General features: G+C 39.0%; 1 long non-coding RNA gene across 1 annotated transcript in view; it reads left to right on the plus strand.

Moving 5' to 3' along the window:
- The first annotated feature begins 215 nt into the window (after positions 1–215).
- The window catches only part of LOC311427579, a 34922-nt gene continuing 16086 nt past the window's right edge, over positions 216–19051 (plus strand). The window contains exon 1 of the long non-coding RNA XR_014687438.1: positions 216–412. This is a non-coding gene — a long non-coding RNA (uncharacterized lncRNA). The remainder of the gene's footprint in view (positions 413–19051) is intronic.

A 19051-nucleotide genomic window follows, 5' to 3' on the forward strand; every position in this document is an offset into this window, starting at 1 on the left:
GAACAATGATGGCCTCTGTTTGAGGCAGGAGCCAAACCAAGTGGCTGCCAGGGCCTGCAGGGCATGGGTAGGCCTCCCTGCCCTTGCCTTGACAGTGACAATGAGTGGTTCCTGAAGGTCTTGCCTTTTCTGTCACCAGTTCTGCCTGTGACAAAGTCTGTTTTGAGTATGTATGGGAGAGAGAGAAGTGGGAAGCTGAGGGTGGGGGGAAGGTCATTTATTTCCTGTAAGCATGCAGCTGCAGATCCATCTCCACCTCACCTTCGGGAACACAAGGAAAGCAGAGGCTGAGAGAAATGCAGAATTGGCACAAAGCCCTATTCCAGCCTCTCTTTGCCTCAGTTCCCTTTGAAGTGGCTTTTGGAGTTTGGTGTCTGGCCTTTGCTGAAACATCAAGGGAGAGCACACACAGGTCTGTATGACCCTCTCATGATAGTGAAAAGCAAGGTTTGTCTGTGCCATACAAAGCTCCTGAACTACAAACTCATACAATGGGTAAGAGTGTTTTATTTTTGATTCTCTTGAGTCAAAGGTGGGAGCCTCTTTTTATTTATTTATTTGTTTGTTTGTTTGTTTATTCTTACAAATCATACAAATCACATCTTCTGCTGCATTTACTTTGTCTAATTCTGAAGTCCTTCCATTGTCTTCATTCATCTTTACCTGACTGTGCTCCAGCAGAAGTTAAAAACCTTCTCAGCAAATCTTTTTATCAGATAAGCTGGACTGCTAAAATAATGGCAGAATATATTTGGATGAAATGGTATTTACTGTCATTTGATTTCAGTGAGAGTCTGCCTGAGGGAATGCTTTTATTCGTGCTCTGCAGCTGGAGAATTGAGGGATAGATTACAAGTGCTGTCCAAAATCACACAGTATGTGACTGAACTGGGACAAAGGCTTTCCAATTAAATTATCAGACAGAAATAAAATGAGCAAATAAAAAGGCAACATTTTTTTTTTTTGATGACACACAATTAAACAGTGGAATTCATTGTCAAAGGGTGTTACAAAGGCCAAAATTATGAATGGATTCAAAGAGAGATCTGATAGCTTCTTGGTGGAAAAAAAATTATCAGGTTCTATAAAACATCAAAATGCACATACAGACTCCAGTTTAGAAACTTCCTAAACTGTAGGAAGCTGAGAGCTGGGTTTTGGCAGGGAAATTACTACTGCATTGTTGGGCTGTTCTCATCTAATGGCTAGTGTCAGATCCAGGATTCTGGGCTACATGTATGCACATGAATGCATACACTTATCAATGCACTTACCTTATATATGTATATTGCTTCTCTCTTATGCCTTTTTAATATCTGTCTCTTGAGGTACTGCCCAAGGTTAATAAATTGTCCACTGGTGGCTCAAGCGTTTGATTCAGAGTCCAATGCATTCAACAAGAGAAGCCACACAAGGACTGAAACAAAGACTGAAGTCTCCCCACCCAGCAGCTCATCTTTGGGTTGTACTTGCTAGAATAAGAGATTTGTATTGCTCTGGGTCGTCAGCCCAGCACTGCTTCAGCAGCCTGAGCACTGCAGTCTGAGGGAGGTGGTGAGCCTACAGCCAGCCCGCTGTAGAAGTCACAAGAGCAGGTCCACACTAGCACAGATGAAACAAACCTCACTTTGTGGGGTGGAAATGCTGGATGGTGACAAGGTACTGACCTTTTGAGAGCTTCTGTTTGGAGGCCTCATGGTAAATATCTGAGGAGCTCGGTAGAGCCCTCTTGAGTTGAGACAGGATTTCTGCAGTTTGGGCTGATTGTGCTATTGACACACGGTAAGTTTTTGTACAAGCACTTCTAGCCTTCCATGGCTGTTAATCTTGTTGCTTTCCCTATGCAGTGTGCTCAGACGAACATGCGCCTGGTAGTTGCTTACTGCTTGGGAATGTTAGGGAAAAAAATGCTCACACTGAACACACTGAAGCCTGTGGATATATCTATTGTATCAGCTACACTTTGGCCTGGAATATTTAAGAAAGAGGTGGTGTTTCTGCTCCTGGCAATGGAAATATAATTTTAAATTGAATCTATGTCATAGGATGCAAATGGAAGGAGTTTATGTAGCTGGTTGAATTCAAGACAGCACATATTTGTCTAGCCATGAATCTTTTGCTTATATGCTATGCTTTATTTTAGAGATATCCAGGTTTGTCTAGTCTCTCTCTGATGCTGTGTTATTTTTGCTGTGCTCAAGTGGTTATGCCCTCTCAGTGTAATAGCTGCACAGCTTCTGCCTTCAGGATTAGAATCCTGCACTTAATGGGAAAGTGCAGTCCTCACCAGATATTTATTGGAGAGTACTCTATGAAATGCCACGTTAATGGAGTGTAACTTTTTCTATGAACAGAGACTAAAGAATTCTCTGTATAAACGGATCTTGTTTTAAACTGTTTTTCTGAGGCTGTCAAAACTCTGTCATGTTTTTCTTTTGATTGTAGTTTTTTCAGCTGTCCCATTTTGCAGTGTGAAGCTTATAGATGATTACATAAGGAAAGAAATAGGTGTCCTAGGAGAAGTGTCAGAAAGAAACTTTTTATTATTATTTTTTTTTTCATTTGATCTGGTTTAGTTCAAGCTACCCTTTGGCGTGTGATTTTTGTCTGATCACTCTTGCTCACTGCCTCCCTTTTCCTTACAACATTTTGATGCTTACTGCATGCCGCAGGACATAAAAGGAGCTGGCAGACAGAATAGATAGAAGCTGTGAGCTTAGTCTGGTAGAATTTTCACTGCATTGTGATTTCAAAGAAAAGGGAAATCTCTTTCAAAATTAATGTTTCATGTAAAAGCTTAACACAGTCCCATCCAAATGAAATGCAATGAAAACAGATACTAAAAACAAAACAAAACAAAACAAAACAAAAAAAACAAGGTGCAGATTTGCAGATTTTCCTGTGTTGTACACATTATTTCTGATCATACTCCAAATATAGAACTCCAAATAGAACTCCAAATAATACCAAAATTGGGTAACTGGGTAGTAAAATAATAAAATGGCTAGGTACAACTGGAATTTTGAAAAGCAAATACACATAGCAAAAAAAGTTAAACATAAGTTAGCTCATTTGAATAATTTAAAACATTTGTGCTACTTTGGGGAGAAAACGTATTTTTCATACTGTTTTTAGAATAAGGTGAATTATAATTGGAGATATGCCTTTAAAGGACTGCAAAATATAAGACAATTTCACCACAAAATATCCATTCAGTCTTGCTGACTTAATTAGAATTGTTAAGACTTAGTGCTTCTCAAAATCAGTCTAAATATCTAACTGCTCTTGGCCATTGTGGGGCAAATCACCCTTGGGCACTTTTGTATTTGGGGAAGAAAAGCTGATGGTAAAAGTCTGAAAACTTAAATCATAATATGGCCACTATTACCTATCTAAATTGCATAAAAATTTGGAAAAGGTGCATTTTCTTATTCTATTTTCTTAAATGAGCAGGTTCTCACTCTTAAAAGATTTGTTATTCAAGGTCTACTAACTCATGATATCATACTGTGCTTGGAAAGATTTCAGTCAGTAAAGATGCTAAAGACTTTACAAAAAGATGTGATTTTAAATATATTTCCACTAACCTGGCCAAAATCTTTTCATATATCTAAACTGATTTGATATTTCCAAAGGAAAGGTGAACCCCTGTCCTCATGAACTATTCATGTAACCTGTCCTAGAAAATAATCAACCTTTCTCTACCTATGTAATTTATCCTTTCTCTGTTTGGTAATTCTCATCTTTGATTTTACAGGCAGAAATGAGCAATTTTGCTAGCATACTTCATACTTCATCACAGACACCTTGCTTGCATTATCAGTCTCTGCAACCGACAATATTTCATACTTCAGATTTTCCCTAGTATTTCCCTAATCTACTATGACCTGGCAAACTGGTTAATGAATTAAGATACAGTTGCTCACATTTAAAAATTAAAGCCTATATCAAATGTGGGTGAAATTTTGTACGTGAACATAGAACATGATGAATAGAGCACACGTGGTATCACTGCATGTGATACCAAAGGTGATGCATGATCACCTTTGCCTTCCTGTGTCATAGCTACTAAAGTCAGACTTTCATATCAAGAGGGACTGTAAAATTGTCAGACTGGATGTTGGCAGATGACGTACTCTTCTGTGTGCTGGGTACAACAGGGAAAAGGCTAAATAAAGAAATATTAAAAAAAATTCTACCTAACGGGGCTGTAAATAGGCACTTTTATTTATGTTTTCATATGTTTTGAAACAGGCTTCTGACTGGACTTTTGCAAGGATCATTTGGTACAGAGAGCCTGATTCTAGAAGCTAAAAGGAAACCACTGAAAAAATGATGATTCTGTCAGCAAACTGATGCTATAGGCTGAGTTCTGATACCTTGTATTCTCTATGTGGGCAGGAACAAGATGATCACGCTGATGTTAGGTATGTACCAAAATTAGGAACTGAGACACCTAAGTGGAAGCAGGGAGAGAGCAACTGTCTTGCCATAAGCACATACTGAATCCTTCAGAGGCCAGGAACTTTGAGCATGCTCAACTCCAGTCACTAGATCCACCATCTCTCTTGCCAAACTCATGGCTGATGTTTGTGAACTCTTTTTAGCAGGAGAAGATATGAGAAACAGCTCTCATCTGGTAGTTCTTAGTTTGTCACATTACACTTGATTAAAATCTGAACTTGGCAAATCCTTAAAGATCTTATTCTTTAAGGAATGCTTCATGCAGTGCTAAACTTTTGCTGGACTACTACTACTACTACTACTACTACTACTACTACTACTACTACTACTACTACATATTAATAGTAATAATTAATATTAATATTAATTATTATATTATTATAGTAATAATTGATATTAATATTAATTACCATGGCAAAGCGTCTGTAAAGCTTACTCTGGGTTCACAAAGGAAACTTTGATGGTCATTGGACTGCAGACCAGGATCATGTGGGTGGTCTATACTGTCGGTTGAGAAAAAAAAAAAAAAAGAGCATGCCAAATACATACAGTTCCCCCTGTTCCTCTCAGCGTTTTGGAAAGCTACAGCTTTTCCAGGTTATAATAGCTCATAGTAGCATTGTGTAGTTTTCTGTCAAGGAGAACATGAGAAGGGAGTCAGGTCCTTCTGAGCTGGGTGCACCACAGGACAGCTCAGCATTTTCGAGCAGTCTTTCTTCAGCCTAGCGACCACTGACATTGAAGCAGCCGCACACAGTGACAATGAACACATTGTCATGCATTTTCAGAAAGTAGTTTAGTGGAAGTTTCCTATTACTTGATTGTGCCTGTGAACACCTTGTGTTTTATTCAGTGACGATTTAACTTGCCTGGAAACCAATCTGAGTCTCAGGAAAGGACGCTTGTGTCCATACCCTACCGTTTATAGCTATTAACTGCAGGCAAGCTTGCAGCTCTCCAGGGATTTTACCACTTGCTGTTAGAAACAAAGAAAGCACATTAGAAAACAAACTGCTGCTATTCCCAGTGTTCACCTAAAGGTGATAAGGGCAGGAAACTGCCTTTAACCTCAGGCTCTTCTCATGCCATTGTTATTCCATTAGGCAAGAGAAACAAAGACTGACACCACGCTCTGGTGGCTAGAACCCTGCTTAGAGAGACAGACATCTTTCATACAGTCATTGAGGGAATACAATATTAGAATAGACTGCAGCTTATTTTTGAAAACTATGTACTGCTTGCAAAGTGGAGAGATCTGAATCACCTCCCGTGAGCATGCAGTGAGTGGCTTCCCTTCTGCAGTGTTGTGTTTGGTCTGTGTCTCCATGTGAACTCCCAAACTGAAATGTTTTTGATATTTGAAATAATCGTTTCCATTTTATTTTATTTTTATTTTTTATTTTTTTATTTTATCAAGGGTCAAGTCATTCAGCATAAACCACTCTGCTGCAGAGCTAGTAGCAGTGCTGCTCTTTTTCAGATAACCACTGTTTTCATGCTTGGCTTGCAGGTCTGTTAGGCGCCTCTTTCTTTAAGGCCCTGGAGTCTGAAAAGAGTCCAGGATCATATCCTAGCTGCAGTCTCTACAAATGTTTGTGAACACAAGTCACGCAACATAACATAACACAATTTCCTGGGAACTGCGATATACAGTCTAGCTTGCCATCTTCCTGAAACTAATGCTGAATACAGAAACTCAGAGGCAGTGTGAACACACCCTTTCCAAAATCCTCTATCACGTTTTACAAACTTGTTTAAACCCTGAGAGATGCACATGAACACATAAGTGCATATATACAGGTTTTGCAAAGCACTTCTGAAAACATTATTCTAAATGTCATAAAATGTGTACAAATGCATACATACATGATATAAACTTACCCTGCTTTTCCCTTTTCAGTTCCCTTTCTGCTCTAAAACAGTATTTGTGATGGGGTCAAACTGCAGTCCTCAGCACAGCTCTTGTCATGCTTTCTGAAACACAATTTGTCTTGTTCAGCTTTCTTTTGCTCTTCCCACTGCAAAGCCATTCCCTGAGCCCATCCATTCTTTTTTCTTGCCAGAAACATATTGCATGTGTGTGTGAGACCTGTCTGTATTTCCTTAGCACAGCTTGCGCTTCATGGTTTTCCTTATGTAAAATCATTCCTCTGTACTGAAAGAAGATCACTTCTTCTCTCCTTCCTCTCCTTCTGTTTTTCTGTTAGTCCAGTGGATCTCCACTGTACCTGTTCTGGGAGTGGTGTAATCTATACTGCAGAGTGCCCGACAGAGGCACTGAGAAAGCCCCAGCAATCCCATAACTGCATTATATTCAACAGCAACTGAAAAAGTATACCAATCCAACAAACTTCATAAGGACTAAGTCATGATTAGTTGCCATGCTCCCAAACTGCATTGTCAACTAATAAATGTTTTGCTGCATTTTTTAAATTTAGCTCTACATACGTCAAGCTTATGTGCAATTGGCCATGTCATATTACGTATCCATATGATATCTTTTCTCATACAGCCTTGATAAGTAAAGTGTGCTATTTTATGTAAAGCACATTATAGTTATTAATGTAAATGTATATTAAAAAACAAACAAACAAACAAACAAACAAACAAAAAAAAAAAAAACAAAAAAAAAAACATGCTGTATTTGTATCTATAAAGATTTAAGCATCTGACTGACGTAACTTTTTTGGTTCCCTCAGGCAGGACACACATACAATGCAATACACACCACATCTCCACTTACCTGTCATGACCATGCTTTCTTTTCCCTTCTGGCCTACTGAATGTGGGCTTTTGGAAGACCAGAGCTGCAAGGTGTGTCACACCTGTCCCCCCGCTATTTTTTTAAACAAGGTCTAGGTTGTATGCAAACCTGCACACACTTTAGAGCATGACACTTCTTAATGCTGTGAGTGTAATATTGTCGGTTGCAGAGACTGATAACGCAAGCAAGGTGTCTGTGATGAATCAGGCTGCTGATCCATCAGTGTTTCTTCCTTCCTATTGTCTGAGTCACTCCCGTCTCCTTTGGCTTTCGTCTTTCTGTCTCCCTCTCCCTCCCGCTTTCTCAGGTGGAAAATAGGATGTGGCCCCCTCAGTGTGTCTGTCAAACACTTTGGCTCCTCAGCTAATCTGTGACTGAAGCTGACTGTGTCCTATTCAGTAAAGCAGACGATTGGTTTCCAGCTAAACCTTTGGGATCCTAGGGCTCAGGAAGAATAACTCTGAGCATTGCATTTGGGAAAGCTTTATTAACAAGTTAAAAGTGAAAGAAAGGTAATAATTGCATTTAAACAATCAACCAAAGCAAAGCTCACCTCTGGGTTTATAAATTTGTAGGGAAGCCATAATTACAAGAGGCCTGTGTTGCTACATTGCATTTGCTTTGAAAACCAGACTGCCACCCCTCTCCCACTGGATGCATAATTGGGTCCTCATAGGCCTCCTGAATCAAAGTAGTGTTGCAGTAAAAGTTTATTTATCCACTGCTCGTTAAAAGAGAAGCTGAATGGAAAACTCCCACTTTGGGGACAGGATTAGATAGCCCTAGAGTATTCCTCCTCCCATGCCCTTTCAAGGTTTTTTGTTTCTAAATCTGCTCAGCAAGAAAAAGTAAATTGCCAGAAGTGAGATTAGTGAAGAATATTGTCCTAAGGACAATAACGCTTTATTGCCAAGCTCGTATGAGATCTCTGCTTCAAAAAAACTACAAGACCCGGAGGTGTGTGAGCTCTTAATTGCCTACCTCTGATAAACTGGCAGTGAAAAAAATAAAAGAAAAATCCCTTTCACTCATGAATTAGCCTGGATCAAGTCCACTTGCTAATCAGAGTTTAATGAGGATGCTGCTGGCCTTAACATATTCAAAATGTTCAAAACTGCCTTGGCTTCATGTTTGTGCAGTTAGTATTTCCTCTCTGCCGTCACTTCTGCACACAGGCCCCTGTGAATCTTTAGAGAAGATAATTATGTCTGGGACAGGCATGGTAGGGAGAGTGGGAGAATATGTTCCTCAGAAGGAGTGAAAATGTGAGGCTGAGAGTTACTCAGCTAATTCATTCCCATATCATCCAAATTGTCTATGCCTCAGCTGCTGGAATAAATACCCTGATTTGCTCATTGTTAGTCAGACCCAGAGAGCCTGTATATATGGCAGGATTTCTAATACTGTATCACAGTCAGCCTTTACCTGCCCTTGCTCTCAGGGGAATCCGCAGGGTATCTGTATGTGCCAGCCCCAGGGTTCAAGAATCATGGGTCACACCACTGGCAGCCACCACTGCCCTTTGCTGTTTATACAGCCCCCAGTAAAGACTGGGATCCATGCAAGCACAGCCACTGTGCCAGAGAACTCAGCCTGTAAAATCAAGAGGTGCTTTGACTTTTGCTGGCTGGAGTGAAGGTAGTGCAGCAGTTATGTGACTGATAGTCTTTGTACACCCAATATGTTCAAAGACACTGGCAGGAGCAGGCATAGGCGGGGACCACTTGATCCCTATTCTTCATTGCCCATCCTACTGCTCTAAACTAGATGTTATAAGAGCATCAAATTAAAATATATACATAAATATCTGAACAAAGAGCAAGAAGTCAGGATTTTGATACCTTGTTGTTTTGAGTCTGATTTGTGGTGTGCTACTCACTGCACAAAGCTATAAAAGCTTTCCACACTTCTTTTTGGCTATCCAGAGCAGCAAATAAGAGTCACGAGAGATGGGGAAAGATAGAGAAGAAAATACTGCATCTTCTGTTGGCCAACATGATTAGGGCTGTGTGGTTCATTCAGAGACTGCTGATAGCAGCAAAGATGCTAGTGAGTACAGTTGCGGTAGGTCAAGTACAAGCTGTCATATGCTCAAAGCTTAGTCTATCTGTAGCCTACCCCTCAAAGACTGATGTCTCTTACATGCAGGTTATGAGGCTGTGAACACTGTATACTGCAAAGCATGTGTCACTTACAGCCTGATTTACCTTGCCATGATTTTTTTACTGATACTGAGTTCAGTTCTTCATTCGCAGTAATGTGAAACAGAGGAAAATCGACTATGAAAGACCAGAATTTGCCTTCTAACACTCAGCTTTTCTTAAGTATTGCATAAAAAATGGCATTAACCAATTAAGCTTCTTGTCTTTTTTTGAAGCACAGCTCTTCAAGATGGCAGGGAAGGTAATAATTTGTTTTAGTTTGCCATGAATAACTCTTGATGCTTTTTTATCTTATTTTTATTTTATTTTTTTGCTTAGACAGAATGTTTTCATGATTTTTGCTGGTGTGTGGCCTCACAAAATCCAGCACTGCTATTGCTTTTAGTTGAAGTAATGTATTGAGGCTGGATATTATTCATTTAAGGTTGGAACTATGTGTAAAACCCAAACTAAGTGCAGCTGATTCCAGGCTTACTCATACTTAATATTCATATCATCCATCATTCAAATAGATTTTTTTAATATATATATTTTTTACAATGGTATCACAAAGAGATATCAAGAAACCAATTAAATCTCTATTTTTTCCTCTGAAAACCAGAGGAATGATAGCAAGCAGTTAGTTTATGGTCTTAGATCACTCTGTCTGGGGCTAAAGAATGCAGTGCTTGTGTCGACAAATAATGTTTGGACAATTAACAATTGATCAGTAATTAATAATTGCCTTAGTTAAATTATTTTTATAGATAAATTATTTTTATTTTATATTCTTATATATAATATTATATAAGACTGGTGTCCGAAAGAGACCTACAAGTGGGTGTCTTAATAGATTTTCCTATGTAGAGGGAGTTAGCGAGTTAGTGCTGCCCATGGTCAGCTTTTGGAAGACATTGCAATATCTGAGAAAAAGTCTTCAAAGAATATTTATGTAAGCATGGTCCACTACTACAGAAATATAATATAAATAAAATTTAATTAATCTGACTCCATCACAAGTAATGTTTTAGAGCAGCAAGGAAACTGAGAAGAGGAAAGGCAGCAGGGGTTTATACTGTATAGATATACATCTGCATATATTTTAAGCTTTGAAGAATAATGTTTTCTGAAATGCTTTGCAAAACCTGTGTAAAACCTGTATGGTTCCCTGAAAAACTTCTTCTTTACTGGCTGTAAACTATCATCTATAATCATTGTCATGTTGGAATCCAACCACATCTAAAGTAGTATGCATAAGTAAACAAAAACCAGTTACAGACACATTTTGGAGTTTTCACATAGTTAATGATTCAGTTTTCCTTCTCTTGTTTACCAGGAGGCACAAGTTATCTGAGAACAATAAAAACATTTTGGGACTAGATATTGAAAGAAAATATGTTCATGTAATCTGAGTATAAACAGGATCTTGTTAAAACAGTGCATATTTCATGCACTATGTAGAGGCAATAGCTTTCTTTCCAGCAAGTAAAGTGATCGTATTTGATAATGCAGCTTTGATACAAAAAGGCCAAGATAAACCTAGCCAGATATGTAATATTTGGGTTTAGGAATGCTGAAATGTTCCATGTGGGTGGAAAATTCTTAAATGAAGCATTTAGACATTTCCAGAACATTTTTTTTTTGACATTTTCAAAATGAAATGTTTTGATATTTCTGAATCAATCTTTTCTCTGCTTTTCATTCTGTACATTGTTTTGCCATTTTGACATCTTGTCTCAGTTCAGGACAAAACCAAATGTTAAAATATCCCTGCAGTAAGAAATTCCACTTTTGGACCAGGTCTGCTTCTGATAATGAACCATATGTAAAGTTGTTCAAGATGTTATGAATCTCAACGAAATTTTGGTCCAGGTTTGAACTGTAGTTGAAGGTTCTGCACTGTTCTTATTTTATCCAAATTACAAGGGAAAACTTGCCAATGACTTTAAAAGTCCTTTGCAAGATATAGAATCCTTTTGTTCCAGAGTAATCTGCCAGAATCGAAAATATATAATAAATTTCTGGAAGCTTTAAGAAACAGCCATAAAATAAGATTTATAAGACAAACTATTCAGGCAGTGCAAGGTCATAATGAAACTCACTGCTTGCATTATAGCTAAAAAAGATTAATAATATTTGTAGAAGGTCAGAGTGTAGTTCAAGATCTAAATCACTGTCACATAAATCCAGTTATAGAAGACTCAAACTTTTATGTGAGTGCTGAGAAGACTGAGTTCGGGCTTGATTTTTATCTGTTTCTGCAGACACCCTGTTTAGTTTGAAACAGATACGTGAGGAAGATGGATGCAGATGATACAAAGCCATCCTTAGAGGCATTGGACCTGACTGCTTTTTTACTTGTATCAGGATCCAGAAGTAACTTCCACTCGAGCCAGTGAACTGCATGGCTTTTTGTGTCCCTCCTGTGCGTGGCAGCTGCCATAGCACTCCTAGCTGGGCACCTGTGGTGTATGGCCAAAGATCCTGCCATTGCAGGAAGGGGGATGGCTGGGCCGTGCACTGCTTTAGCTCTTCAGAGCTACAGGCTGGAACATATTGAGTTGTAGCAAAAAGCTGTATATCAAGACAGCATGATATCAGAGCAGCCTGGAATCTGCAACATGAAAAAGGTAGCGTAAATAAAGCTGGGGCTCCTGGGAAGCACAGGAGGAAATTTAATATCATCTCATTGGCATAAAATAAATGTGAGTGAGAGAGAAAAGGGGCCCACGGTTTACAACAGGTTCAGTTATAATGCCTGTGTTTTGGGGAGGCGCAAAAGAATAGCACAACAAATGTTTCTAGAAGTTTCCTAAAAAGCAGCCTTTCTGCTTAGATAATTTTTCAAGGGCTTGGTATGTAGGAATGAAACAATATTTTAAAAAGAAAATTTCCAAGTCACGAACTTCTTCTTTGAAGGAGTTCCCAGCTCCTTCAAAACTCAGAAAGGGTTTGTGTTCATTTCAAGTTTTGGGTGAAAATTTGGGTCAAGTTTCAAGATGGTTTCTCGACCTCTAATTACTATTATTAGCACTCCTAAATGGACTCTTTAGAAAATCCCCTGACTAAGGAGGGCTGGAGTGAGCTAATGAGTATGAGAGGGAGAAGAAGTTCCTTGTTTGAATTTTAAATACTGCAGCTCACTAATTGGGGACCAACGGAGAATGCTTCTCTTGGAGTGGAGAGAGTTCAGGGGCAGGTGGGAGCAAGAACAATATTTTTTAGACCTGTCACTTTAAAATATACCTACTGCTGCTTTGACATGGCACCAAATGAATTTTTAAGCAACAATAAGTAACCTTATCCTCCCTTAAGGCATTTGCAGCGCTTATTTGTTTTTGTTTTTAAAAAATGAGCTGGGCAGGTTTTTCCAATGTCTCATGGCTTTAATGAAGAATAACAATCTCTGATGATCCTGGCAACAGGCATCTTTTCTTTTTCAAATAAAAATGAAGAGGCAGAGAGTCTTGTGCCTACAGCTCTGTTATGTGTTAGACCAGCAGAATCCCCACTCGTAATGCTGTTCCAATTGGACACTCTTCCTCTCTTCCTACACTTTTGCCTTACCTTTTTCTGGTAAATATATTTTTGGACACTGTTCACTCCACTGCATGTAGCATTCCCACCCACAGTACCCACCCTAATTTTCATCCCCAGAGGACCTACAGCTGCAGTAGTTTTACCCAGCATGGAGATATTCAGTACTTTTTGTGGTAGAAATCTATTTCTGTGATCACCATCTGAATGCAGCTGACACAAACTCTTTTTATTTTTATTTTTATTTTTATTTTTATTTTTATTTTTATTTTTATTTTTATTTTTATTTTTATTTTTATTTTTATTTTTATTTTTATTTTTATTTTTATTTTTAATTTCCCTATGGGACTTGTGAAAGCTGTTGTACATGCAAATGAACAACATTATGAGTCTCTTTTGAACTTAGAAATGTTATGGACTCATACATTAGACATATGAAAGCTCTGCGGATTGGGCTTTAACCAGTATTTTCAGGAGGTACTTCTAAGTCATGAACAACAGAAAAACAAAGTGACTCCCTGCTTCCAAAAACATATTCTTTTTTTTCTTAAGCCAAAGAATCCAATGACCTGAGAAAATCATTTTGACTGACTTTTTATCCAATTATTTTTTGTTTTGCAATTACACATATATCGTCAATTCCATTCATATGAAACTATGTAAAGCTTAAGGATCACTTAGGGTCAACCCAGATTTTCATTGGTGTATAATATTTGCACTCTTTGGCTGTACAGAGAACGGAGTCTCACAGTTCAGTGGTGACAAGCTAGCTGGGGTTCAGTGACTGACTTGAAGTATATTATACTCATTCCCCACCTGACACTTGCACCTCAATAGACTTATTTGTTCTTCTGTTTCTCAAACCAAGAAAGCCTCATATTTGTGTGAAAAATTTGCTTCCATTTGTGAGAGTATCTTAACACTGATGCAAAGCAGTCTTGCTCACCCTTTTGTATTTACATGTACAAACTGCTTTACTGTTAATGAGGTGAGAGAGCTGATGAAAATCTGTCAGAAGTAAGCAGCCTGATCTTACAAAATTGTATTGACAGGAAGAATGGGAGCTTAGTTCACCTAGTCTCACAATGGGCTGACGTGTTGTGACCCAGTCCTGCAACATGGTGAAGTCCATTTTTCAGGGCTTTCCCTGAAAACAGTCTGACAGATCTCATAAAACTGAAGAAGTAGCATATTGCCTTCCTCCCCTTATGGCAATGAAAATTCAGTTAAATGCACAGCTTTGCTGACTATTTTCCTGAAATTTTGACTCCCATAATGAAAAATAAGGGTATAGAGGATAGGACTGAGAGGACGGATTGATTCTTTTATTTGCCCTTAGACATTTTTTTATAAGACACTACGCAGAGTATTCCTTAATTTTTGCCGTGGGCATTTACACTGCAGTGGAAGAAACATCTTAATGGAGAAAAAATAGGACCTGCTGTGTGCTTTTTAATGCATTATTGGAGTCTACTCTCACTCAAGTGATCATCTCCATATTTATTTTGGTGCTTGTTTTTCCCATTTGCTGGGCAGTCTTTGCTCTGCTCCACTTCTTAGGCAGAGGTACACAGATGTTTTCCATATCAGTTGCAAAAAACAAACCTTGAAAGAAATGCAAGGTGCCATCTTTGCATTCAAGCCATGGATTCTGAAAAGATTTGATCAGGGGAAAAAAAAAAAAAAGAAAAAAAAAAAACAGCAAAGAAAGAATAGTTGGCAGCTGTTTGCTACACAAGTCAACCTCTTGGAATGAACTTAAACATCTTCAGAATAGGTCACCTAAATGTATTCTCTCTTTTAAGTATTTTTAAGTAAAAGCAGATTTCTGATCTCTTTCCTTGTTCCCTTGACATCCGAAGGCAATGCTGCCTGTGTGAAGCCAGGCACATAACAAGGGGGATGGATGTGACATATGGAAGTGGTTTCCCTTAGTGATAGACATGTGACCGATCTCCTTAGGCCTACCAGGACTTCAGTAGCTCATGAATAAGATAGACACCAGAAATGGACCATGGAGTAATTGAAGGATTCTTCCCAGAATACATTGAAATAGAAGCAGCCACTGTACTTGGTGTCGCTGTAGGGTCTTGGTTATTATGCTTGTATGTCACAGATCCTCCGTGTTTCTTAGCACTGCTGAAGGGAGCCAAGACCCAGTGAAATCAAGGACAGGAACTGAAGAGGAGATTGATAGTCAAAGCTCGGCTCTGAAAATCTGACCTGGAATTGTTCTCACTAAAAAAACAACATATGATCATCCCAAACCATGGATGCTTACACCCCTGCCTTTGTAGGCAGTCATTCTACCAGGCACAGCTGCTAACTGACTGTAGGGTAAAAAGCAGTCTGCATACAACCATGTATCTGTACACCCTATGACAAAAGTTGAATGTTTTCTGGCCAGTTTGGCCCATCATCTGCATCCATCAGCTAAAAGGCTGGGCTGCATGAAATGCTGAAGCAGTTTTCCTCAAAAGTACGGTTGTTCAGCTTGTGCCATCTGCTTCCCAAGCAGCAGCAGGACCATGCAGCTTGCCAGCCTCTTAGTAGAACAGTCCAAAGTCTCAGGCTCTGCATGTAAGGAATATGCCTATGCACCTGTTGTTGGGCATCTGTATGCATACATGCCCTAATTGCCTGTGCAGATGATTATGTAGAAGCTCGGTTATTACCCTGTTACATGCAAATCCATCCTTCAGGGGCTTTGGCATGCACATTTGCAGACACGATGTGGTAGAAAAAAAAAACAACACACTATAAACTTCAATTCAGAAAGTAACTTATTAGAACAAAGCTGAAAAACATTCACAGAAACTTACATAAGAAAGAATGCAGGAAAGCAAGAGAAGAAGAGAAAAAGAGAAAAAATGTGAGAAGAAGTCTGGAGTATGTGGAAGTTGCTTTCAAAAACGAGAGACATCTGTTTGGGAAATGAAATCTGTCCAAAAAAATTAGGAGGGGGCAGGGGAAAAGGTGAAACATTGCCAGTGAAATAAAAGAAAATCTCAAACTTTCCCACAGAAATCTTAGTCAAACCAACACAGAAACAGAGAAGCTAAGAACAAAGGATTTGTTTCCAAAAGTGAGCCAAGGAAAAGATTGCCAGACAGAAAAAAAAGTGTCCGTGGAATCATTAACACCACAGGAGTCAGGAATGATGGTAACCAATATCATCCAGCAGGTCTGGATACATTTCTGTTTGCTTTTCACTTTTAATGTGGAAAGCTCTGGCAGACCCCAAGTGTGGAAGTCATCTTTTCCCCAGACCATCTTCTGTGGTTGCTCCTCCTGTAAAGCAGGTCCTGCCCTCCCTTTGCTTGCTTTATGCAGCTCCCAATGCACAAAATAAGCAGAAAAACAGCAGATCTGACCTCAGGATTTGATCCTTCCACAGTAGTGCCACCACAGCAGCCCTTCCCAGTCACCCACAGTGGGAACATGTCAGAGAAGTGGGCATTTTTCAGCCTTTATTCATCCTGAGCAATCCCAGGCTGTCAGAGCAGCCCCTTGGAAAGCTGTCAGCCAGCATAAAATCGATCAACCTCCAGTTAATCTGTGTGGTGTGAGCCAGACCGGTGACTGTGTCGGCATGGGAGCAGGGTGCTTTGACAGCACCCTTATCTCCAGCTGCTCATACAGTGTCAGATCCAGCCTGGCCTCAGAGTCAGAGCCCACTGGTAATGATACATAGTGTAAACTGGAAGTGTGGTACCTCACAGGCATCCTCTAGACTTTTGTTTCTGTTATGTAGCTGATTCCCTGTTGTATTGACAGAAAGCTGACTGCCATAACAAATCTCCAGTGCTGGGCAATTTGAGTATCCTGTTGTTGCTTTCAGTAGTGAGGATTTTATAAGCATTCCTGTGAAAACCCCACCTGCTGTGGGGTTGCTTTCTTCTTCATAGATCCACAATCTGGCCCCTTTTTTTGATTGAATTACCAGGCTTCAAAGAAGAAATGCACAGTAGAGTATAGAGAGCCAGGAATCTTAGCGACAAAGAAAACAACTGGCATTACGGATGCATTGTAATACCTTTCTTTATTAGTAGTAATGCTTAGAAGAACAAAATTGTTTTTAAGTACAGGCTGGTTTTTAATATCCTTCCTAGAATGAACTTAGAAGTAGGAAAAGGCTCCATAACTTTAGCCTTATATTCTATGTACTCTGAGGAACCTAACAATTCAAAATAGACATTGTCATCATCACAAAGCGTAGAAAACGTGGGTGGTGAAGATTGCAGAGAATTCTTGATCCTGTCTGAGATTCCGTTGTCCATAACAGAATCTGGCAAGAATAAAAACTTTCAGAACTTCTTGGAAAATGAAAGTTTAAGTCAGAAGTAATGCAGGAAAAAAAAAAAAAAAGGTAAATGAAAAAAATATGGGAAAAATTCCAGTGTCTGTCCCTGCTCATGGCATTCCCACTTGCAAAACAGTTTTTCATTCCTTTCAGCAGGAAAGCATTTATAGTTTACAAAGATGGCATTAGTAATGAAAACCACCTTAAGGCAAAAAGACAAAAAAGGAGAAGAAAAAAATAAATGAAAATAACTAAGGCACAGAAAAAAAATTGGAAAAAATACTTCTGTACTGACTTTTCCTCAAAGAGATCTGAGCAAACATCAAACCAGAATTTCAAAATCTGACCCTACAAACATAAACAATTATTATTATTTCTTTATTAACATTCATCCAAACAAGTAACATAATCTAGTGTTCTGGTTTAACTCACATCAAGGCAGTACCAGGCTGACCTACAGGATCAAGGACCCAATACTAATTCCTGACACTTTGCAACCCTTGCAGAGCACAGCCTGACTGCCAGAGGGAACCAGATCTGGCATCTACTTTTAACATGAGCCATATTAGGAGTATGTCTGATCTGGAGTGCTAGTAATCATAACAATACCTAGGTCCAATGTAGCACTTTTCTTCCTCTGAAGACCTTTGAAAGGGGCCGCATGTGTCTGGTTATGGAGCATATTCAGTGCTTTTTGTTCAACTTTTACATGTCTGAATATGTAAAGCAACCATGTGCATTGAATTACTGGTCGGAAGTTCATATATTTTTAGTTTTGCATCAATGGTAGCCAAACTGCTGTTAGTTTCTGACTCTGCAGTGTTTGCCTTGCATGTTCTCCTTTTTTTTTTCATTTGAGTTATAGGATGATTATAACTTACTTTTGTTGCGTGGCTCAAAACAGGATGAACCATACCTAGTGTTTTCATTAATGAAGAATACTCTGAGGTATTCACTTATCCAGGCTTTGATCTGTTGTTCTGATGACATCATCAACCCCAAACTACTGGAGGTTTACTCAGTAACAAGTATTAAAGAGCACAGGGCAGTGAATATGGGTCAGGAACTCTTATTTCATACACTGTTTAGAGAAACAGGGTGACTACTGATCAATAATTATGACTGAACTCTTTTGTAATAATGATCTCAAAACCAAAGCTGTGGGATGGTTCAAGAGCAGTCCTTGAGATAAAATCAAAGATACACTTTGAGAGTAAAAGGAAGAACTTTTGACTACAAAGCTAGGTGAAAAACAAAACAAAACAAAACAAGCAACAAAACAGACTAAGGTATATCTTGTAACGTTCTAATGGTCAAACAGTAAGAAGTGGTTTTAACACAAACAAGAAGTAAACATGTCCTGCTCCCATAAGCGACCTGAGATTCATGATAGACTGCATATTTTTGAGCTCCAGGCAGGGAGTGCAAAGTGAGAAGTTCTGTGGAAACACAGCTGAACAGTGACTGACTTTTCTGTGTGATCTAAAGGAAAGAAGAACATCTCAAAATCTGTTTGGTGAACTGGAAGCTAGACACTAGGGGAAAAGTGGACCCTTCATTTTCTGATTTTCTGTTCAAATGAACCAATTATTTTGCTGACCTCAGGGTCCGAATTTCAAAGGGGACTGAAGACAGGCTTAGGCCTGCTGCTATGGCAAATTCCGAAATACCCAATTACTGACCTCAGGAGGAGTCAGCATTCCTGAGATTAGAGTCACTGGGAGTTTACTTCACAAATTCACTTCTAATAATATACCATAGAGCAGACACCATTAACCTGCCTTTTTCAGTTAGCAAATAAGATATGTCTCAAGGCAAAATAGTTATTAACAGCCAGTGGTA

This window comes from Aythya ferina (genome assembly GCF_964211825.1).
Source record: "Aythya ferina genome assembly, chromosome: Z".
NCBI classification, from domain to species: domain Eukaryota; kingdom Metazoa; phylum Chordata; class Aves; order Anseriformes; family Anatidae; genus Aythya; species Aythya ferina.